The 24514-nt window shown below is 42.8% G+C and overlaps 1 protein-coding gene across 1 annotated transcript in view; it reads right to left on the reverse strand.

Moving 5' to 3' along the window:
- SLC22A16 (solute carrier family 22 member 16) overlaps positions 1–13850 on the reverse strand; it is an 88797-nt gene extending 74947 nt beyond the window's left edge. Inside the window, exon 1 of the mRNA XM_070496224.1 lies at positions 13698–13850. The gene's annotated coding sequence lies outside the window, so the exon portion shown is untranslated. The remainder of the gene's footprint in view (positions 1–13697) is intronic.
- Between the last annotated feature and the right edge of the window lie 10664 nt (positions 13851–24514).

Genomic DNA, 24514 nt, shown 5'->3' on the forward strand with positions numbered 1-24514 from the left:
AAGATTTCCCCGGCAAGAGCTGCTGTCGCATCGTGAGCAGCAATGTCACCGTCTCACGAGTCTAGTAAGAGGAGCTTGCAGCAAGCCTCTCAGAAAGCTTGTTATGTGTCCCCTGAAATTGTAAGACACAGGGGACAGGTGACTCAGGGCTGAGGAGGCAAAGGCAGAGGTTATGGTTTTTGACCCGGGGCGACAGGGCAAAAAAGGAGAGTGCTCTTGTGTTGTGATGACCCTGCATTCCAAAATTTACATGGAAATGCAAAGCACCTAGAATAGCCAAAAATCTTTGAAAAAAAGGACAAAGTTGGAAGACTTGTGCTATCTCATTTCAAGAATTATTATCAAGCTACAGTAATTAAGACAGTGTACATTGGCGTAAAGGTAGACGTACAGTGCAATTGAACAGAAAGTCCAGAAACAGATTCACATAGACACAGTCACTTGTCTTTTGACAAAGATCCCAAGGCAACTCAATGGGCAAAGGATAGTATTTTCAACAATTGGTCAGCTGGTGGTGGAAAAATTGGATGGTCATATGCAAAAAAAAAAAAAAGAAAGAAAAAGAAGAAGGGATGAAAAGAGAAAGAGAGACAATCTCAACCCTTACCTCACACTATCTATAAAAATTAACTTGAAATGGATCAAAGACATAAACACGAGAGTTGAAATTCTAAAACTTCTAAAAAATAACTATACTAGTCATCTGTTGCTGAGTAACGATATCACCACCAACTTAGTGGCTTAAGACAATACACATTTATCTCACAACTGCGATGGGTCAGGAGTCCAGGCATGGGCAGGCCAGTCCTCTGCTTAGGGTCTCACAAGGCTGCGGTCAAGACGTCAACCGGGCTGTGGCGTCATTCAAGGCTCAGCTGGGGACAGTTATTGGCAGAATTCTGTTTCTTGCAGTTGTAGGACTGAGGATTTCAATATCTTGCTGGCTGTCGGCCAGAGGCCACCCTCAGTTCCTAAATACCACTCACAGTTCCTTACCATGTGAGTTCCCCAACACGACCACTTGCTTCCTAGAAACCAGAAAAAAAGAGATCCAAGCAAAGTGGATGCTAAAATCTTAAATCACATAATCATGTAATGACACATAATTGCATACATCCCAATAGTTTTGCTATATTCTATTTATTAGGAGCAAGCCACGTGTCCTGCCCATACTCAAGGCTAAAAGCAATAGAATAACTGAAGAAAATATATAGATTTTCTGCATTGATGGGGAAAAAATGTACATGACCATACAAATCCTTTGTTTGTTTAAAAAGCAGTTCTGCTTAAAGGAAGATGGGCACGGATGTTAGCTCAGAGCCAGGCTTCCTCAGCAAAAAGAGGAAGACTGGCGGTAGTTAGCTCAGGGCTAATCTTCCTCAAAAAAAAAAAAAAAGAAGTAGTTCTACATATTTCTTGTATACTGAGTATCTTTTCCATGTATACTTTCTTTTTTTGTTGAGGTATAATTGACGTACAATATTATATCAGTTTCAGATGTAGAACATAACCATTTGATACTTGTGTATATTAGGAAATGATGACCACAGTGAGTCTAGTTAACATCCATCACCATATATAGTTACAGAATTTTTTTCCTGCAATGAGAACTTTTAAGATCTACTGTCTTAGCAACTTTCAAATATGCAATACAGTGTTATTAACTATAGTCACCATGCTGTACATTACATTCCCATGACTTCATCATTTTATAACCAGAAGTTTGTACCTTTGACCCCCTTCACCTATTTCTCCCATCTCCACCTCCGCCTCTGGCAACCAGCCATTTGTTCTCTGTCTGTGAGCTTCATTTTCTGTTGTTGCAGTTCTTGGTGGTTTTTTTTTCAATTCCACACGTAAGTGAGATCATACGGTATTTGTCTTTCTCTGTCTGACATTTCACTTAGCACAGTGCCCTCAAGGTCCATCCAGGGGCCAGCCTGGTGGCGCAGCAGTTAAGTTTGCACGTTCTGCTTTGGCAGGCCAGGGTTTGCCAGTTCGGATCCTGGGTGTGGACCTACGGACCACTTCTCAAGCCATGCTGTTGGCAGGCGTCCCACATATAAAGTAGAGGAAGATGGGCACGGATATTAGCTCAGGGCCAATCTTCCTCAGCAAAAAGAGGAGGGTTCGCAGCAGATGTTAGCTCAGGGTTAATCTTCCTCAAAAAAAAAAAGTCTATCCATGTGGTTGCAAAAGACAGAATTTCATTCTTTTTTATGGCTGAATAATATTCCATTGTATATGTATACTGCATTTTCTTTATCTATTCATCCATCGATAACACTTAGGTTGTTTCCATACCTTGGCCATTGTAAATAATGCTACAATGAACCTAGGGGTGCTGTAGTCACCAGGCTGTAAACGACACCCCCAGGACTTATTTATTTTATAACTGGAAGTTTGTGCCTTTTGACTCCCTTCACCCATTTCACTCACATCTCCATCCCTAACCTCTGGCAACCTCCAATCTGTTCTCTGTATCTATGAGCTTGGTTTTTGGGGTCTTTTTTTTTTTAGATTCCATATGTAAGTGAGATCACACAGTATTTGTCTTTCTCTGTCTGACTTATTTCACTTAGTATAATGCCTTCAAGTTCCATCTATGTTGTTGCAAATGGCAAGATTTCATTCTTTTTATGGCTGAAAGGTATTCCACTGTATATGTATGCTATATTTTCTTTATCTATTTATCCATCAGTAACACTTAGTTTGTTTCCGCTTCTTGGCTATTGTAAATATTGCTGCAACGAACATGGAGGTGCATGCATCTTTTTGAGTTAGTGTTTTCATTTTCTTTGGATAAATACCCAGAAGTGGAATTGCTGCATCTTATAGTAGTTCTATTTTTAATTTTTTTGAGAACTCTCCCTACTATTTTCCATAGTGGCTGCACCAGTTTACATTCCCATCAAAAGTGCACAAGGGTTCCCTTTTCTCCACATCCTCGCCAACACTTGTTGTCTCTTGTCTTTTTGATAATAGCCATTCTAACAGATGTGAGGTGATATCTCATTGTGGTTTTGATTTGCATTTCCCTGATGATTAGTGATGTTGAGCATCTTTTCATGAACCTGTTGGCCATCTGTATGTTTCCTGTAGAAAAATGTCTATTCAGATCTTCTGTCCATCTTTTAGCTGGATTGTTTGTTTTTGCTATTGAATTGTATGAGTTCTTTATATATTTTGGATATTAACCCCTTATCAGGTATATGATTTACAAATAGTTTCTCCCATTCAGTAGGCTGCCTCTTCATTTTGTTTATGGTTTCCTTTGCTCTGCAGAAACTTTTTAGTCTAATGTAGTCCCACTTATCTGTTTTTGCTTTTGTTGCCTTTGCTTTTGGTGTCAAAGCCAAAAATTCATCACCAAGACCAATGTCAAGGAGCTCGCCGCCTGTGTTTTCTTCTAGGAATTTTATGGTTTCCGATATTACATTCAAGTCTTTAATTCATTTTGAATTAATTTTTGTGTATGGTGTAAGATAGGGGTCCAGTTTCATTCTTTTGCATGTGGATACCCAGTTTTTCCAACACCATTTATTGAAGAGCCTCTCCTTTTCCCCATTGTATATTCTTCGTTCCTTTGTCACAAATTAATTGACCATATGTACGTGGCTTTATTTCTTGGCTTTCTATTCTGTTCCATTGATCTATGTGTCTGTTTTTATACCAATACCATAGTATTTTGATTACTCTAGCTTTCTAATATAGTTTGAAATCAGGGAGCATGATGCCTCCAGCTTTGTTCTTCTTTCTCAAGATTGCTTTGGCTATTCCGAGTCTTCTGTGGTTCCATACAAATTTTAGGATTATTTCTTCTACTTCTGTGAAAAATGTCCTTGGAATTTTGATAGAGACAGAATTGAATCTGTAGATTGCTTTGGGTAGTACAGACATTTTAACAATATTAATTCTTCCAATCCACGAGCACAGAATATATTTCTATTTATTTATGTCGAGTTTTTTTTCATCAATGTCTTATAGTTTTCAGTACACAGGTCTTTCACCTCCTTGGTTAAATTTATTCCTAGGTATTTTTTAATGCAATTATATATGGTATTCTTTTCTTAATTTCTCTTTCTGAGAAATAATTATTAGTATATAGAAATGCAACAGATTTCTGTATGCTGATTTTGTATCCTGCAACTTTACTGAATTCTTTTACTAGTTCTAACAGATTTTTGGTGGAGTCTTTAGGGTTTTCTATATATAACATGATGCCATCTGTAAATGGTGACATTTTTTACTTCTTCCTTTCCAATGTGGATGTTGTTTATTTCCTTTTCTTGCCTAATTGCTCCGGCTAGGACTTCCAATACTATGTTCCAATACTATATTGAATGAAAGTGGCAAGAGTGGGCAACCTTATCTTTCTGCTTTTCACCATTGAGATTTCACCATTGAAAAATCATCCATGTATGGTTCTTATTTTCCTACTTACCTCTTAAGTTCCTGAAGAATGGGGAGTATCTTATGCTTTGTAAGTCCCAAAGTGCCCAGCAGCAGTGTCTCACATGCATTAAGTACTCAAGAAATACTTGGCCATAGAGTCAGCTTGGCACAAGGGAATGTGTGCAGTCTTACGGGATCAGGGGAAGGTTAATTCAAATCCCAGTCTGTCATTTACTAGTCGGGTAAACTCAAATAGTTGCCTAACGTCTCCAAGCCTCACTTTCCCTATATAACCTCATAGCTTGGAGATAAAATGAGATAACGTGTTTAAACTGCCTGACATTCACCAATGGATAGCAATTACCGCTATTTATTGATGTGAATAACTATAAAATGTTATCAATGAGTAAGTTTTAACATTAAATGGAAACTTAAAATGCCAGCTTTCTGTGATGGATATTTCTTCTCATCTGCGAAAACATCGGGATTCTTCTTGACTGTTGCTCCCCTTGTGTAAGGATAGCCCCACCCAGATGTATCTGCTCTAAGGTGTGCCAGCAATGAAATGACCCTTTTTGCCAACCGACTTCTGCAGACCATCTTTTCCCTTAAACTTTCTCAAAACGAGTCTGAACAATTGCTATATAAAATACATGTGTCTTCTAAATTCTAATTGGATTAATACTTCTGCCACAAGAGGGCACAGGATGACCGTGAATACTGTGTAAGACGCGACAATCCTAAAAGTTAATATCTCACTGAGCTCTAGGAATTGTTTTGACTTGAATATTGTTTTTATATACTTGAATTCATTTTGTTCTTTAAAGCAAGAACAATTGAAAGCAGAGAATTTCCACTATTTCATTCTGGAAAATCTTTCTTCAGGACATAACTGGTTAATAACAAACTTAGCATCATTCTTCTCTGTTTAAATACTATGATTCATCTCCTTGCTGGGAGTCATTTCCTGTAGGGCCTCAAGACGCCTTCTAGCTCCAAATTACTGTCCATTCCCAGTTCTTATTATGTTTCCTGCAGGCCGTCAAGTTCATGGGTTTTATTACAGCCTTGCAAATTAGTAGAAAAAATTTACTAGCCCATAAACATTTTATCAGCTTCATCTTGTTCCTGGGGGCAGATGGGTAACAAAATAGCTGAAAGTGCTATTATGCATAACTTACTCATAGTATGAAGCTAATGATTGTTATGCAACCCATTTCTAGCTTTTTATTTTCTCCTTGCAAATGGTGTGCATGGACAGTGGACGTGGGCATGAATGTAACCAAATAAACCTGTTGCCCAACATTGCATGCAGTCTGCAGCATGCTCAGCAAGAGTGATACATATGCAGATGGATATCATTGACAAACGGAAATCACATTTTAAGAGAAGTCCCACTGGCCCCTGCTCAAGAGAGGCCATTACTGGCCAGAACGTGCCTGTTCCCTCCTCCTCCTCCTTGACCCTCTGCTCCTCCTACCCTGCACCTGGACACCCAGAGGGAGAGTGGACAGAACCTTGGCCCACTATTTTACAAAGGTTTCTGGTCTCCAAACAGAGATGGATGCTTCCGCACTCAGGAAGCTGGCGTCTATGCGGTAAGTGCAGTGGTCCGAGTCACTGTCTACTCTGCCCCTTTGCAAAGTCACATGTGTTTCTTTGCAGTTGCCACGCCCATTTCAACTTAGACTTCATGTTCTGTGCCAGCCTTAATGTAGCTGAGGGTAAATGCCCTTACCCCTATATTTTGGGAATGCCTGCCCCTTTCTGTAAGAGTAGCTGTGGCTCTGTCTCCTCTTTCACACCAGTTATGGCTCTGCCCAGTCACACTGGTCCGCCACCCAGAACAGGGTGGCAGATGACCCACACAATTATTAATAATGGAAGCAGATGTAAAAGAAAAGTAGCTCCCTGTAGGCAACAGGCAGTGAGGACAACCGTGGAGAAGAGGCAGATGCCTTTTCAACTACCAGCACCTTTCCCATCTTAGTTCAAGGCTCTGAGGAAGTCAATGGGAGTCTGACTGGCCCCATTATTGGGCATTGGCTCCTGATTTGGGGCCGGACAGCTGTCAGTAATAGGATGGGGTGGCTGAGACCAGGATCCACAGTGGGTCCTAGTCCCTGGCTGCCAAGCAGAATGTGAGGATGCTGACAACATGACCTTCAAGACAGATTTCAGGACCAGTTTTTCCCAATGGATGTGCTGAGAGAGGTTAAGAGATGTCCCGTGAAAATAAAGTTCAAAGTTCCTTTGCTACAGGACTCCCCAGAGCCTTTAATATGCCAAAACTTGTATCTCCCAAAGGGAGATATTATTTTACCAGAAAACTTCTTTCTGAGATAATGTCATACAAACCCAGTGTTTTGAGTTACACACATGGGAACTGTTTTTCTAATCATCTAATTTGGTCCAATTATTCGAAAAAAAAAAAATCACGTGTTGTTCCTTATAAAACAAGAACAGAAATTGTTTTATGTGTGACGAAAATTTAAAAAAAGGTTGAGGAGTACCTCTAGGGGGTTATCAGGAGATTGGAGGGGGCATTATCACTATAGATCTGCAAATACCTAGAGTCCCAATGAGGGATACAAAGATTGCCTTTGATCCAGGTACATCCTTATTTCAGCAAGCTTGCAATGCTGCTCGGATGTCACCTTGTAAGAATTCCCAAGTTCTAGAAACTGGTTTAGAGGTAACCTTGCCCATGGTGCGATGAATGAATAAATGAAGGGGCTCAGTGTTTGTTAGGCAGGATTTGAATGTCTGATATCTCAAGGAGATATACCCAACGACTGTCTATGCTTAGTGAAGTATGAGAGACTGCCCTTTCTAAAAGTCACAGGCTAGACTATCCGCCACGTATAAATCAATACAAGTTGACGAGCTGAAAGAAGCTAAACCGATTAAAAAGAAGCACGTTGTGGGCAAATAAAATCCCAGGAAAACCTGAAATAACACAAGTTGGTGGTGTCACCATTGTCTTACATAATAAGAATCGCTGTGGTAGCACACGAGATGAGGATGCAGGGAAATGTTTTGCCTGGGACCTTTTGCAGGTTGGGGAGTGTTTTTCACTCGTCCACAACATTTTCAGGAATCCTGATGATGTTGCTTTGCTCTGGACCATGAGGGTGATCATGAAGGATGATGTCCTTAGATTATGTCTTAAGAAGTGGGGATTGGCAAGAATTATCTTCTGAATTCCAAGTACTAGAGGAAACCAACCATTAATGTTCAGGGCTCCAGGATAGATGACAATAACTAAGCCCATATCCAATTCTGTTCATGTGATCCAGCCACAAACCTATAGACACTTTGCACCTATAGAAATTTTCTCTAGAGTATCTTGTGTGAGTACCTGTGTTGAATTGACCCAAAGGGTGACCTGCAGAGTTCTAACCTGGTACCAAACTCAGCCATCTGTTCTGAGAAACCAAAGTCTGACCTCAAGACAAAAAAAAACAGAAACCAGAGAAAGAAGGAAAAAAACAAAAACTTAATCTCCTCCAGAAACCTAGCGAGAGGGACGAGGCACATACCAGTACTTGTGGCCACACGGAGAGAGGACTTAAACGGCCCGGGAAAAAAATGTGCCATTCTAAGTGGAGAAGAAAACAGCTATTGTCTAACACTCAAATAAAAAATACTGTATAAACAGCTAACAGCTGCTTTCCAGCCTTTGCTTTTTAGAGCAAAAGCCAATAAAAGAAAAGACATACTCTTTCAAATGTGGTTTTCCTTCAGGGCCCAGGTTTTCTACAACTAATTTCCAGCCCCGAAGTAGGCCTTGTTTCGGATCATTTTGTTTTGAAGACTTGAGAAAGCTACAAAGTTGAGTACAGAGCCACAGGTCTAGATGGAGGCTCAGACAGACAGACTTTGCTGTCTACACCGGGGGAAGATGTATTCAGATCAGAGGGGATCTTAGTGTTAAGAAACAGAAGCCGGTACTCTCAAAACCCTCCTCAGTGAGTGGATATCTAAAGGGAAAAAACATTCACTTTGCACGCAGAAGTAGAAAACAAGGTGCATCTCTTTGAGATTTTGTTGTTCGGTCCCAGCATCCTTAACTACAAGATTATCAAGGAGAGTAAATGACATGGTCCATTCATTCATTGTCCACGTATAAAAGCCACCTGATAAGACCAGGACTATAATGAGCACCCATCTGGTAAATAAGGAAATTACAGGGGACTTTCAAAAGGGATATTCATATGAAAAATTACTAGCTAAGTCTTATAATTATGAAGCCAGAGGGACAAAATAACAGTGAGAGGAGGCCCAGTTTATAAACAGAAACTCAAAGATAAGGCCTTGCTTACTCCCTCCTGGTGCCTCTGTTAACGCTGTTTACTCCACCTTGAACACCAGCTTCAGTCCCTTAGAGGAAATCTTATACTTACTTTGGGTATCAGCTCTTCATTCATCTCTAACTTTTTAAATTATATATAAAAATTTATGTATGTGTGTGTATGTGTTAACACATACATGTATGTGAAGAGAGACAGAATTTTAAAATTTTCTCTAATTATTTCTTATATCTTTAGTTTAAATTTTGAAGCGCAGGCTATATCTCCTGCACATGTCTATTTTGCTGCTGTGTCCGTATGCCCTGAATATTGTGAACATGTGACATCCATTCCCAGCAGAATGACAGAGCAGATCCTCTGAAGGCCCTCCCGCTACAATTCTACTAGATCCTGAATACAATGGGGTTTTTAACGTGTCCTGCTGGGCCTGCAGATAGCAAAGGAAGCCTCCAGAGCCCAAAGAACCAGAGCTGAGATCCCAGCAGGAGGTGGTAAGTGCAGGACAACATCAGACACTAAGCCCTGGGCCCATTGTGAGGTGTGAACACCAGACTGAAGTCTTCCACTGTAAACCCTGACCCTTGAAGGGGCCAAACCAGCCCTCGGTGTCATGGAGGAAGCAAATGGAAACCTCTTCTAGAACAAACAACTCCAACTTAGGCCCTCAGGACTCCCACAGACAGAGCGAAATGAATTCAGAATGAAAGATCGTCCAACAGCAAGAAAACAAGGCACCACGTACAAGAGAAAACAGAAACAATCACTTTGGTACTGGAATTATCAAATGCAAGATGTAAAATATTACATACGAAATATTTAAAGGAATACAGGATGGAGTCACAATTGTGTGCAAATACCAAGAGTCTATGAAATACGACCAGGCAGACATTTATAAATGAACAATATAATCATTGAAATTAAGAACTCAAGGCTGGATTAAGCGATAAATAAGACCCAGTTGAAAAGAGAATCAGTTAACTAGCGTGTCTGAAGAAATTACCCAGAATGCAGCACAGAGAGACAGGAAGATAGAAAATATGAAGACAGTGTTAAAACACAGAGGGTAGAATGAGAAGATTTAGTATACTAATCATAGGAGTCCCAGAAAATACTAGAGAGAATGGGTGAAAAGGTAATATTGAAAGAGAGAGTGACGGAGAATGTCCGGAACCGATTACTGTGAATCCACAGATACAGGAAGCACGATATACACTACAATAAAGGCCAGCATTCTTTTTAAATTCTACACTCAGACACATTGCACTAAAACTGCAGAAGGCTACACTCAAAAAGAGGGTCTTATGGGCAAGAAGCAGAAAAAACACAGGTCACCTACAAAGAAACAATTAGGTTGTCAGCAGACATTTTTATACAGCACCAGAAACCAGAAAACTGTAGAACAGTATCTTCAAAGTGATAAGAGACAATAACTGAGAATTGCATGTGCAGCAAAACTACTTTTAAGAATGTGTGAAATAAAGAATTTTTAGATAAACATCATACATGATCAAAAAAACAAAGAACACGAAGGGTGCTATGCTTAAGCTTCTTTCTGGGACATCACACCAAGAATGCTTTTTTGTGAAAAGAAGATTTAAGTACGAGGTTAACATTTACTTAGTTGAATGACAAAGAGGGCCTTTCGTGCTCCCTGACTCTCTGGGAATTCAGGAAACAATTGAGTTATTGGTGGCTTAAAATGTCAGAAAGCAGAAATCACAATGCACTTCCCACTCTCAATTACTTGAAGCATTGTCTGATTTTGAGGCTATTTTTGAGAACTAAAATGTTTTTCTAGTATATATTGTGTAGTTTCCACGTGCTTAGCGTGACTAATGCATTAGTCACAAGTTACAATATGAGACTTTCAAGAAAAGACAGTCTTGGTCTCTGGAATGATTTTATTCCCAACACTTAGTCCCCCCACTTCAACCAATTCTTGCCCCCTGCCCCTGAGACTGGTTCTGCTCTGGGCAGGAGGTACCTCCTCAGTAGGACCTGCTGCTTCTTGAAGTCTTTCCTTCAGTCAAAATCTCCATCCTCCTTCTGGGGCAGACATTCCCCCTGAATTTCTCATCCCTTTTCCTGTAATCTCTTATCTACCAGTGGGAAAATGGCTGAGCCCAGCTGCTAGAGAAGTATGAAAGGGAGAGACAAGGGGAAAAATTAGGTGAGGTTGATGCAACCTCAACAAAGATGTTTTAAGCTGTGCTTTTTGCTAAATGGAAAAATGGGAACCAACCCAAATATCTCCAACAATTAGGAGCTAGCTATGCAAACATTAGCATATGAATAAAACAGAATATTATATTGCCATGTATGATGATAAATGTAAGACTGTGTGGACAGTGGCTACATGTGGCTTATGGGACTACATCAAACTGTTTGTGTAAACTAATGTCAAACTCATAAACATAGAGCACAGACTCAATCATGCACAGGGGTTATAACTATGTAAGAATCATGTAGATGCAGAGCTAAGAATTGAAAGAAGATATAGAGCCTTTAACTTACAAAATAATCTATTATTTATTTATTAGGATTTATTAAATTTATGGTGAAAGTGTTTTTATGTTGTTTTTGTTGCTCTCGTGATTCTTATATTTTTTCCATATAAAGAAGGCTACATTTTTATTTTAAATGGTGGACTAAAAAACTATGGTGAACATGGGCCAGGCTGGTGGCCTGACAGTTAAGTTCACATGCTCCACTTCAGTGGTCCAGGGTTCACTGGTTTGGATCCTGGGCACAGACCTATTCACCACTTATGAAGCCATGCTGTGGCAGGCATCCCACATACAAAGTAGAGGAAGATGGGCACAGATGTTAGCTCAAGGCCAATCTTCCTCAGCAAAAAGAGGAGGGGTGGCTGTGGATGTTAGCTCAGACCTAATCTTCCTCAAAGAAAAAAAAAAATATGGTGAACATACTAGTTAGAATCCAAACAGGAGACAGAAAACACACAGTAATTTCTACAAGCAAAGTCAACTATAAAGAATTATTAACAGGGGCCAGCCAGGTGGCACAGCAGTTAAGTTTTCTTGTTCTCCTTCTCGGTGGCCCAGGGTTTGCCAGTTCAGATCCCGGGTGCAGACATGGCACTGTTTGGCAAAAGCCATGCTGTGGTAGGTGTCCCACGTATAAAGTAGAGGAAGATGGGCATGGATGTTAGCTCAGGGCCAGTCTTCCTCAGCAAAAAGAGGAGGATTGGCAGTGTTTAGCTCAGGGCTAATCTTCCTCAAAAAAAGAAGAAAAAAAAAGAATTATTAACAGGGAATGGGAGTAACCAGAGACTGGTTTGTAAGAAGTAAAGCTAGCACTGAGGAAAACAGGAATAGCAGACACGGAGAGCAGCTGTCACCCCTAAGACTGAGATAGAACATTCAGGAAAAGGCTGCCTCTTCCCAGGGGTGAGATCTAGACCTCATTGGGGTGTGTACAGCCGGGGCTTTCTGGGTAGTGGGAAAGTTCATAAGGGGCCACACTGGTAAGACCTTCCAGAAGCCTGCTCTCTGGAGTGCTCAGAAAGCCATCCATGTGTGGGGTACCATGTCCCAGAAATCACTGCAAAGTTACCCGGTGGGATGCCAGGGAAGCCATCCAAGGGGAGGTACCCCACTTTGGGCACCTTGTTGTGAAGCCTCCAAGGGGGGCTCCCCAACAGAAATCATTCACAGGGAGGTGTCCACAGAAAGGCACCACTGCTGCTGGCCGCCTGCACAAAAGGCTGTGCGTGCTGCAGGAGCCTGATGAAGCAAGCCCACTGCAGCCAGGAAGAGAGCCCCCACTTCTCCCAGTACCCCACCAGGAGCCTCTATTGACAAAGCTTCACACCACACTCGCTGGCAAAGGAGAACTGCCTACGGGGTCCAGGTCCCTTACCGCAGAGCTAGTAATGAAGGGTGCATTTGGAGCTGAGAGGCAACAGATCGGCAACTGTCACAGTGAATTAAGCTGATGGCTATACATATGTTCACGCCCGCTTGAAGCCCTGGATTTTCCCATCAGAGAGACAAGCTCACGCAGGAAGCCTGAGCTGCTATCAGACACCTGAGCAACAAGGTTCTTAGCCTCCTTTGGTGCAATATCTTTTATGAAAGCCCACTAGCTTGCCATGTTAATCATTTCTTGTCTACACCAAGGCAGGCTGCTCCAGAGTCTCCCCAGTCTTGTGATTTAAAAAATATATATAGGGGCCAGCCCCGTGGCTAACTGGTTAAGTTCGTGCGCTCCACTTGGGTGGCCCCGGGTTTTGGCGGTTCGGATCCTGGGCACTGACATTGCACCACTCATCAAGCCATGCTGAGGCAGTGTCCCACATAGCACAACCAGAGGCACTCACAACTACAATATACAACCATGTACTAGGGGGGCTTTGAGGAGAAGAAGAAAGAAAAAAAAAGAAAAAGAAGATTGGCAACAGATGTTAGCTCAGGTGCCAATCTTTAAAAAAAAAAAAATATATATATATATATATATATAGCAATGCAAATATGTTTTTCAGGTGTGTCAAGGAAAATAATGAATTAAGAATACTGTAAATAAGTTTAGTAGCTAAATAAATGCCAGTCAAGGTTGTAAAATTTCTGCAACATACTCTTTGACAATATAGTGACCAAGGTCCTGGGCTCTGAGCCACCTACTAATTGTGTAACCTTAGACAAATTACATCACCTCTCTGTGCCTCAATTTCCCCATCTGTAAAGTGGGGATGATAGTACCTAATTCAGAGAATGGTTGGGAGGATTAAGTGAGTTAATACACGTATAGCTTTTAGGACAGGGTGGCACATAGCACATAGTAAGCACTTTAGAGCACATAGTAAGCACTTTATATGTCAGGTATTATGAATAGTTGAGAATGGTTAACACGCACACCTGTTTATGCTAGACCCCTCTCAAGTCCTCTACAATCTCCCTTAGAAAAATGACCTTCCTCATAAATACTGCTCCTAAGGGACACCCGGGCACGGTGCAACCGCAGACTCACGCAGTGTAGCCCCTCAATTCCACTGGGCACGCAGGACACCAGCTTGTTCTTCTATCATCGACTCTGGACAGAAAGGCCGAAAGCCAAGACAAGTAAACTGGCCCCCACATAACTGCTCCAAACAGCTTGGGGCCTGGCAGTACCAGTGGAAGAGCTTGAAAAGAAAAACAACCAAAAACAACGCACAGGCTTGTCTTTGTCATGGCTGACCCAGCTCACAGCCAGGCACGGAAACAGAGCAGCTTTATGAGAAAATGCCTTTCTTTCCACGCAGTAATTGAATCCAGTTGTGGATTGAGGTTGTACATTAGTGGGGTTTAAGAAAGTTTTGCCTCAGATACGTCGACTCCAGCTGAATAATCTTTTATTTCTGTTAAATGCTCGTTGAGCAGGGTGTTAAAACATCCAGGCGCAATATAAGCCTTTGGAATCCGGCTATCACACTCACCCCAGAGAGACGCTGGGAATCCTTTAGGCTCTTCAAAAACTAAACCTCCTGGGTGGAGTCCAGGACACCCCTCTGGACACTGAATTATGCTTTGTAGCAAACAGTGTTTGGGGTAGTTTTAAGGCAGCTGAATGCTTAGAACACTTTAGACGTCCACATAATTCCTCTTCGAGGGGGCTCTCCTTGTCTGACGACTGGCTTTCTCCTGAAGAATCCTAAGGGGGAAGAGCTTGCTTGTGGCCGGGACAGGAGGTTTCAGACTCTGATTTGGTTGCATCTTGTCCTGTGGCTATTGCTGCCTGCTGACAGCATGCTTTGCTCTGTTAATGAAATGAAACAGTCCCTGTTCTAAACTGCCACCCACATCAGGACAGTAAGTCTTACACCGCCCAGCTGGAGTCCTGCTCCGGAGCCCTCGGGGGTACAGATTCCAAGGTCTTATCCAGAAGCTCTTCAGCAAGGCCTGCTTTTGAAAATTGTTAATTACTTCGGTAGTCTTGCAATCATGAGACGCTCCACTTGGGAAGTGGAATGGGATATGGGTTAAGTTAAAAAAGAGCAAAGTTTCTTTTACAGACATAAAAGCGAAAGAGGTTATTGGGCACCCACTGTGTGTGCTCAGGCTTCTGGAGGCTTCGCTGTGCGGCACCATCTCTCCCGTTCTCAGGCACTGTATGAGCTTCCAGCTTCTCCCTGAGAAAGGCTTTTCCACCCATATGGGTCAGGATGCTGGGCAAGGAATAAATGGCTCACTCAAACACAGGAGAGAATCGACTAAAGGGACAGTCATCTCTCCCTGGTTGCTGGGAGCCCACCTCCCCGTGAGATCCCCTCTGTCACTGGAAGTCAGAAGGACTGGGATAGTCGAAATCAGCAGCTGACATGCAGAGCACTTAAGATGGAGGGCCCATCTCCAGGCCTCCCCAGAGCTCTCCCCTTTGCCACCTGCTGCCCAGCTTGGTCACAGGCCCCCTTGTCACTTGGTCTGTGGGGACCAGCACCAGGTGCAAGCTCCCAGGGATGATCTGCCCTAGAAACTCCTGGGGACCACGTTGGCTCCACTGTCACAGCTTAAAAGATGGAAGGTGGGAGAGAGAGACATCAGTACTGTAATCTTGGTTGATTTTCTAAAATTGAGTGGGAAAGAGAAAGGAAAAAATGAAGACAAAGGGAAATTATTTCTGTAAGTGAAGTCCTGTTCTGTTTATTTGAGCCCAAAGTTTCTATACTAATAACTAAGTGCTGGCCCGTGCAGGCCCTGGGCTGGACACAGACAATAAGATGCCCCAGGTCTGTGTCAGGACCCCAGACTATGGCCAAATACCCTCCCCTGCACCCCAGAGTCCCCACCCCCGTATTAGTCTACTAGGCTTCTGTATCAAATCCCACAAACATAGTGTCTTAAAGCAATAGAAATGTGTTCTCACAGTTCTGGAGGGCAGAAGTCTGAAACCAACGTATGGAAAGGCCATAACCTCTAGGGGCTATAAGGTAGAATCCTTCCGGGCCCCTGCCAGCTTCTGGAGACACCAGGCACTCCCCAGCTTGTGACTGCATCACTCCCATCTCTGCCTTTGTGTTCACATGGCCTTCTCCTCCTCTCTCTGTCTCCTCTTCTGACTCTTGCAAGGGCACTTGTCACTGGATTTAGGGCTCACTGTATAATCCAGATGATCTTATCTCAAGATCCTTTAATTACACCTGCAAAGACTCTCTTTCCCAATAAGGTCACATTCACAGTTCCAGGGGTTAGGATGTGCACATATCTTTTTGGACACCACCAGTCAACTCACTGCACATCCTCATCTTCATTCTCTCCCTCCCTCTGGATCCTCACACTCAATCTAGAAACATGTTCAAGTTGCCTCATCAAAAGAAAAATAGGGCCAGGCCTGATGGCCTTGTGGTTAAGGTTCAGCACACTTCGGTGGCCTGGGCTGGGTTCCCAGGGGCAGAACCACACCACTCGTCTGTCAGTAGCCATGCTGTGGTGGAGGCTCACACAGAAGAACTAGGAGGACTTACAACTGGAATGCACAACTATCTACTGGGGCTTTTGGGAGGAAAAAAAGAAAAATAAATTCTTTCTATCCTGTTACCTTTTCCAGCTGTGCCATCCATCCTTTTGTTCCTTCACTCAGAAATCAAACTTCTCCAAAGTCTGTATTTGCTGCCTCCATTTCTGACTTACCACTTAATTTTTTCTCTACTTACTTTTTTTTTTTTAAAGATTTAATTTTTCCTTCTCCTCCCTAAGCCCCCCTGGTACATAGTTGTGTATTTTTAGTTGTGGTCCTTCTAGCTGTGGCATATGGGACCCACCTCAGCATGGCTTGATGAGCTGTGCCATGTCCACACCCAAGATTCGAACTGGTGAAACCCTGGGCCATTGAAGCAGAGCACGCGAACTTAACCACTTGGCCACAGCCCCAGGCCCTCTACTTACTTTTTAAAGCAATTTATTATGATATATTTCAAGAAAAAAGTGTAGAGAACAATATGACTTTTAAAATATTTATATTTTTCTCTGACTTAGTTTTTTTGTGGTAAAATATAACATAAAATGTCATTTTAACCATATTTAAATGTACTATTCAGTGGCATTCATTATGCCCACTTCCTTCCCAATGCTTTCTAATTTGGCTTCGACCCTCACCCTGTCCTGTTCTCTCAAAGATCATTAGCTTCCATCCTCCACCCTCTCAGCCCCCTTATCAAAGTGGACGCTGCTGTCCATTCCCTTCTTAAAACTCTTCCCTCAGCTTCCCAAACCTCTGTTCTCTTCTGGTCTGACTATTTCTCTAACCCTTTCTCTCCTGTCCTCTAAGTCCAGATTCTTCAAGGACCTTAGTTTTGATTGCTCCCTTGGAAACCTCACAGGTTCTCAAACAGTCTTAAGGTTTCAACTGACTCCTCAATGCAGATGACTCATTTAAGCTGAAGCCTGGCCTAAAAACTTAGCTTATAGCTTAAGCCTCTGACTCCTGGGCACACATTTCCAGTTGTCTTCAGACCTCCACCTACAAGTCCCATTGACACCTCAAACTCAGTATGTCCAAAAGAGGATACATAGTCTCTTCTTTCAAAAACTTGTTCTTCCCACATGTTCTCCCCATGTCTCTGCGTGGCACCACCATCCTCCCACTCACCCAGTGCGGAAATCTTGGCACCATCTTTGCCCTTCCATATCCATGCTGATCCTGTCATTTTTATCTCTGCAGTACCTCCACCCACCCCACCCCTCTGACATCTTTCCATTCTGACACTCTCCTGCCTCCCTTCTTCAGCCTGGAAGACAACGGTGGACCTCTCTCTCCACTCTCTCTATCTTCCATTCCATTTCACACATTGTTAATATATTATTCTTCTTAAAACACAGTTCTGATCCACCGCATTTAAAACCCTCAGTAGCTCCCACTACTTTGAGAATAAAGCCTGAACTCCTCAGCTGAGCCTTCAATGCCCTCCCCGAACTGGTGCTCACCCTCTCCTGACTGCCAGGTACCCCTTGCTCCAGCCAAAGAGATGAACTGTCTGTCTTCTGGACACATCCCACGCTTCCTTCCGTACTTTTCCCCATTCAAATATGGGTTTCATAGTCTTCTCAAAGACCTCTTTTCTTTCTGTTAAAGTATGAGTAACAAAACAAGAGCTACTGACTGAAGAGAAGATCGCCAAATTCCACAAAGTGGAATCATCCACCTATTATTTCCTGTACCAAACAGAAAACACGCTCCAGATCATCCTTATCTGACAGGGTTACAAACAGAGCTTTGTTTGTTCATGGAATTCACCAGCTTTGAGTGGAACCATCACCTTTTGAGACCTCGAGCATTTTCTTGGTGACTCACCTGTTGATGAGAGCATCAACTTTCCTGCTCTGAATTTCTGTAACAGAGAAGGGGCGCTGGCAGCAGATAAGAGGGTAACAAAAACTATCGCTTCAAACTCAAAATCTCGTGACTGAGAGTTCCAGGAAGTCAAACAGTGCTAAAAATGTGATGCAAAAGTTAAAAGGAAACTTCAGCCTGCAGAAATCACTGGAGGCGCGAAGAGGATAGAATGCAAGCTGTTCCATTGGGTGCTTATTTCTTGTGCATTTCGGTTCCCAAGCCCTTGACCTTACCAGAAGATGGCATCAGAATGCTTTTAAGAAGCCCACACATACCCCAATCCAGCCACATCAATAGGAAAGAATTCTTTTGGAAAACCTAGGTGTGGCATCCTTTGATCCATTTGAAAAGACCCAAGTAGTTTATCTTTCTGTCTACATAGTATCTAAAATTGTAAATTCTTCTTCTGGATCCCTTTTCCATTTAGTGCTATTTCTGTCTCTGGGGCCATTGAGATGTTCAAAAGCAGCTGAAGCTGCGGCTTCTGAATGTGGAAAAGCACTTTGAGCCCTAAAAGCCTTCAGAAATTCAACAAAACACAAGTTTAGGGAACTTTATGTTTTCTTAGCAGAGATATTCCAGCAGATACAAGCTGGGCTTGCATCACTTGGCGGAAGTTACTAAGTATGTCACTCTGAGAAAATGACTTAACCTCCCTTGGCCTCAATTTCCTCATCTGTAAAATGGGATTATTAAACTACTTTGCAGAGTTGTAGTAAGGGTTAAAAATAATAATAAGTGAAGAACCTCGCTCAGGACCTGGCCCTGAAAACGTTCTCGTTAATAGTAAAATTGTTTTTAACACTGTAAATTGAGGTGGAAAGGAAGACCGGATTGGCCTTCATTTAGAATCCTTTTTGTGTTTACAAGACACATGAGGGATTTTTCTTTAAAGAGAAAAAAGAAAACCTGCAGTATTACATATACTAATACGTGCCTTTCAGATTTGGGTCTACACAATTTTCTTATTTACTTAATATTCTTTTCAGTCATTCCTTAAGTGTGACTCTGACACTTATTCCATTTAAAAGAAAAATCTTCATATAACACATTTTCTCCTGTTTTCTCCTGCCATATGCAAGGAACATTTCACTCTTTTCCTGAGATAGATGTTTCCAAGATATTCCCACTGTTCCCAGAGCAGAGGTCGATTTTTATCTAAGGCTCCCCCTCTCCCCGACTTTTAGTTCCTGTGGGCTGCATGAGGCTTCACCCCCAACTCCAAGGCTCCCGCAAGTGGCCCAAATGTGGCCAATCAAAACATTGCATTCTCGGGGCTGGCCCCATGGCCGAGTGGTTAAGTTTGCGCACTCCACGGCAGGCAGCCCAGTGTTTCGTTGGTTCGAATCCTGGGCACGGACATGGTACTGCTCATCAGGACACGCTGAGGCAGCGTCCCACATGCCACAACTAGAAGGACCCACAACGAAGAATATACAACTATGTACCGGGGGGCTTTGGGGAGAAAAAGGAAAAAAATAAAATCTTAAAAAAAAAAAATTGCATTCTCCAGCCACACTCATTGGTTCAAAGATGAGCATGTGACCTAAATCAATCCAATGAGAGAGTCACTAGGGAATTGTGGGAGCCACTAGAAAAGACATTTGCTCTTCCTTGCTGTAGACAAATCTGACAGGGTGTGAAGGTGAGGCTGCTGCAGCCATATTGTCACCACGTGGCACTTGGGGGTGAAGCTGGTACAAAGAAAGGAAGGCTGAGCAATGGAGAGAAGGTTCAAAGCCCTGAAACAGAATGGGATTGGAGCACAGGAGGGAAATAGGCCAGAGCTGACATGGCAAAAGAGGCCAAAGATGAAGAAACTAAAGGGTGAATGGGGAGAAAGAGAGCAGGGGAGCCTGGAGAGAGAAGGGCTGTATTAAACAGGCAAATGAAGGAGAAGGACAGGAGCAGCTCCTCCAGCCTTCGCCGTGGGCCAGCTCCACCTACGCCTTCACCTCCTGCCCAAAGTCCTCCTCTATCACGGAAACTCAGCTACTAGCCATTAAACACGTGCGACCTCCCTGGTACAGCTTCCTTTTTGGAATTTATTCAAAGGAAATTGTAATAATATACACCAAGATTTATGTGCCAGGGTGTTTATTGCACCTTATTTAAGAGAACAGGAGGCTGTGAACAATATAAATGTCCCACCACTGTCTGTGTGCACAATATTAATCCACTTTGTGTTTGTGTATGTCTATATACATATATATATTTCAAGCACTCACCCAATCTGAGAAGAAACACACAAAAATGTTATTAACGTGGCAGTTTCATGGTGAGATTATTGGAGGTATTTGTTTTTGTACTTATCCATTTGCTTTGGTATGTTCTAATTTATTCTACTGAGAACATGTAGAACTTGGAGAGTAAAAAGGAGATAAAAGAACCAAATGTCAGGGTTTCAACTGGGGTGGAGCTCAGCTGCTGCTGACTTGTTGCCAAGGGCTCTCCCCAGGAGAGCCAGGTAGGGTGCCCACCGTCACCCCATCCTCAGGCAGAGTCACCACCACTTGTGGCCCTCCTGTGGGACCAAGCTAGATGGCAGCTGCCAAAGCCTAGTGATGACCCTAAAGCTGAGCTTGGACCCAGAAACCACCCCTCTGCTGAAAATGGACACGTGGCATGGAAGGCCTTTACTCACTGGACCAGGTCATTACCCTCTCCCGTTTTCCTTCCAGGCAGAGAGGCCACGGACTAAAGAACAGCTGCAGAGAAAAGGCACCAGCCCAAGGACCAGGTGTGCTGGGAGGAGAGTAGTGAAAGTGGCGTGGTCCCCTGAGCCCCTCCCTGGCGTCTGTAGCACCTCACCCACTGTTGGGAACCAGCACATTAAGATGAAAAGCATCTTCACAAAGGTAATTGTGCAGGTGGCAGGAAGATAGTTTTGGTTTTGGGGATTTTTTTCCAAGACACGAAAGCTTTTTGTTTTTCTTAAACACTCCTCCCAAATGTACTCTACCAAGTCTACCTTCTCCAATGAATAATCCATCTTTGAATGGCATCTTAGGAAGATTCATAATTTTCCAGTTGTTTTTGGATACTAAGCCTCTGTACAGTTTAAAACATCAATTGCAAACTTAATTCTATTCTCACTTCCTCCCCTGCCCAGTCCATGCAAAGCGAGCTTGGACCTGGACACACGCTGATTGGAGGTCTATTTCCAGGACAGCCCCACCCCGACTTTCCTCTTCCAGGACTGGCTCCTTTAAAGAGTTGAGCAAAGAGGAAGGACAGGGAAGGGACAAAAGGTCTTATACCCATAGACCACTGCTATAGCCAGATGGTGGCTGCTGCTGCTTTGGCCGACGTGGACTGCCTGTTGATGCCCCCCAGGAGGTGGGCATCCAAAGGCTGGCTTCCGCTGGGGGATACATATGAGTTCTTGAGAAGGACTTGCAGGGCAGGGGTATGGCAAATCCAGGTTCAATCCTTCCGTGCCCTCAGCCCCCATCACTGGGTGTATATTCTACAGACTCTTTGAGTTCAAGCTCCCTGGGGAGTAGGGGAGAATTGTCTTGGGATGGAGCTAGAATAAGCCTATTACTTTCTAAGCGGCATGCACTTGAACCTCAGGGAACTCCTTTCCTAGCATTGACAAACTGGGTGTGTTCAGACTAGCCCCTGCAACCCTTCTTTCTGCCTTCTCTTCTTTCTCCAAGACTCTTCTCTGCTCCTAATGATGTACTGGTCAATCAGCAAATGTTTTTCCTAATCAAATGTCCAACTGGAGAACTAATTTACACCTCAATCTTTATGAATGATTTCCTTAGAACCCCCTCACTAGAGAGGAAATACAGCTGCCCCCATTTTCCATCCCCACAGGAAGGGGAGGAATCACCTCTCTGCATACCCACTCCACTCCGATGACTCTTAGATTGACGATGACTCTGTCTCCTTCCTCGTGTTGTTAGATACAAGATGGTGGTTGGTGGTAATAGGGCACATCCGTCTCCTCTTAGGAATCCTTGGTTCTCCGGCTCCTGTGTATGTCAGCCCAGGTCTTGAGAACTTCTCTTTTCTCACGTTTGAGTCCTCTTAGCCAAGACCAGAGCAACAGAAAGAGTCCCACTCAATAGCTTGCGACATGTTTAAGGTAAATAAAGTTCCATTTCCTTGATTCCTCTGTGCAGAGCCAGAATTTTATCTGGTATCATTTTCCTTCTGCCTGAAGGGCTTTCCTTTACAGGTCTGGTGAGGATCAATTTTTCCAGTTTTTGTATATCTGAAAAAGTCTTTTACTTGCATTCATTTTTGAAAGATATTTTTGCTGGGCATAGAATTCTAGATTGACAATATTTTTCTTTCAGAACTTCAAAGATTATTGTTCCTCTGTCTTGTCTCTTGCTTTGCTTCTGAAAAGACTCTGCTGTCATCCTTATCTTTGTTCCTCTTTCAAGTCTCTTTTTTTCTCCAACTACTTTTTGCTCCTCTTTTTTTCTCTACTACCTTTAAGATTCTCTCTTTATCACTGGTTTTGAGTAATTTGATTATGATGTGCTTTGGTATAATTTTTTTCATGTTTCTCTTAGCTTGAGTTTTACCTTGTTGAACACTAGATATTCTTTTATTTTTTAAGTTTCTTTATTGGTATAGGACACAGTTAAGTTACTTGGAAATAGTTTGATCCTTTCAAGACTTTCTTTTAAACTTTGTTAGGAAGAACCAGGGCAGCCTTTAGTCTAAGGCTAATTAGGCCCCATTACTGAGATAATATTCTTCTGAGTATTCTACTCAATGCCCTACAAACTATAAGGTTTTCAACTCTGGCTGGTGGGAACAGCAACTATTCCCTGTCCTGTGTGAGCTCTAAGGATTGTTCCTTCTAATCCTTTTGGGTGGTTCTTTCTCTGGCCTCACGTGGCTGCCTCACATGCATGTGCTGATCAGTATTCAGCTGAAGACTCAAAGGGGACACTCTGTAGAACTCAAGAGTCCTCTCTCTGTGCAGCTCTCTCCTCTCCATATTCTGTTCTGTGAATTCTAGCTTCATTGGCTTCCCTGGGATTCCAGCTGCATCTTCTCTATCCAGGGACATTGCTGGGCTCCACCTGTATTCCCCTTCCCAGTGCTGTGGCCTGGAAATTCTCTCCAGGCAGTAAGCTGGGGACAGTCATAAAACTTGCTTCATTTGTTTCCGTTCTCTCAGGAATCACTGTCATGCACTGCCTGTGGTCCAACGTCTGAAAACCATTGGTTCGAATATTCTGTTTGGTTTTTTTACTTGATTTAGAATCCTGGTTTTGTTGTGCATTTCCTGAAATTCCCAGAATCATGATGTTAGCTCTCAGATGAGCTTTAGAAATCATGTAAGTCCCTACCTCCTATTTCCCAGTGAAAACGTTGAGGTGGGAGAAGAGATCAGCCTGAGTTTGTGGCAGACTCTGAACTGGCCAGGTCTCCTGACTTCAGATGGGAGTTTTTTTGAAAGAAGTGAGCCCCCAGGAGAGGATAAGGAAGAAGGAACTTTGGGAACTTCAAATCAAGGCTCCTTTGTGCCAAAGAATAGGTGGGGTCAATTGCTCTTGACGTCTCACATCAACATGTGCCATATTTTTTGCCTTTGATGATGTTGGCCCCTTACCTCGATTTCTGCATTGATAATGTGGAGGCTTCCTTTCCCTCTGCATGTGCTCTACCAAGTCAGTCTCCCAGAATAAATGAAGGATATTAAGGAATCTCAGAACCAGGAAGAGGCAGATAACAGAGGGTTTGAGCTCATACCCCAAAGACTTCCCAAGGGAGTGTGAAGATCATCTGAGTCAACATATCACTTTATAGACAAGGAAACCGGGACAAGACAGGTTCACTGGTGTGCCCAGGCAGGGCTAAGATCTTGGTTTTGCACTCAGATGCCCAGCTCTGAAAGATGATGTGCTTAAGTGTTCAACAGTCAACTCTTAATGGTGCTGTATTTTTAATATACGTTCAGCTCATGACATTGCTTACCTGCAAGAACCACTCCAAACCCAGCTGGAATTCTGTATCAGAAACTTTTCCAAGTTTTTTTGTCCCTGTTTTCAGAGTATGTATAATAGTCTTTTTTGCTTGTTCATCCACACAGCAGGGTGAGAATTCCCCGGGGTCCCTATGAGAGGAAGTTTTTGGAAAAGAGGACTAGTGTCCAAGAGAAGGAGGAGGAAGAAGGAAGGAAACAATGGAAGCAATAAGCCCATTTCTCAGGTCATTTAAAAAGTCTCTAATTTGGGCACTTTAGATAAGTATCTATTTTTCTTTGCTTTAGGTCCTTTTAAAGGAACTGTCCCCACCCCATTTACTTTAATACAATACTAAGCACACACTTCTCAGCACGTAAAAAGTCAGGACATTCCAGGTTTTGATGCACGGGGCAAACTTCGCTTTGCCTTGTTCACTAGTCTTCACAATGGAGCCTTTCATTGCAAGACCACATGGTTCCGGGCAACGTGACCGAAGAGCTGGCAAAGGCTCCGGGCAGCACAAAGGAACGGAACTTG

Source organism: Equus asinus, chromosome 24, assembly GCF_041296235.1.
Source record: "Equus asinus isolate D_3611 breed Donkey chromosome 24, EquAss-T2T_v2, whole genome shotgun sequence".
NCBI lineage: Eukaryota > Metazoa > Chordata > Mammalia > Perissodactyla > Equidae > Equus > Equus asinus.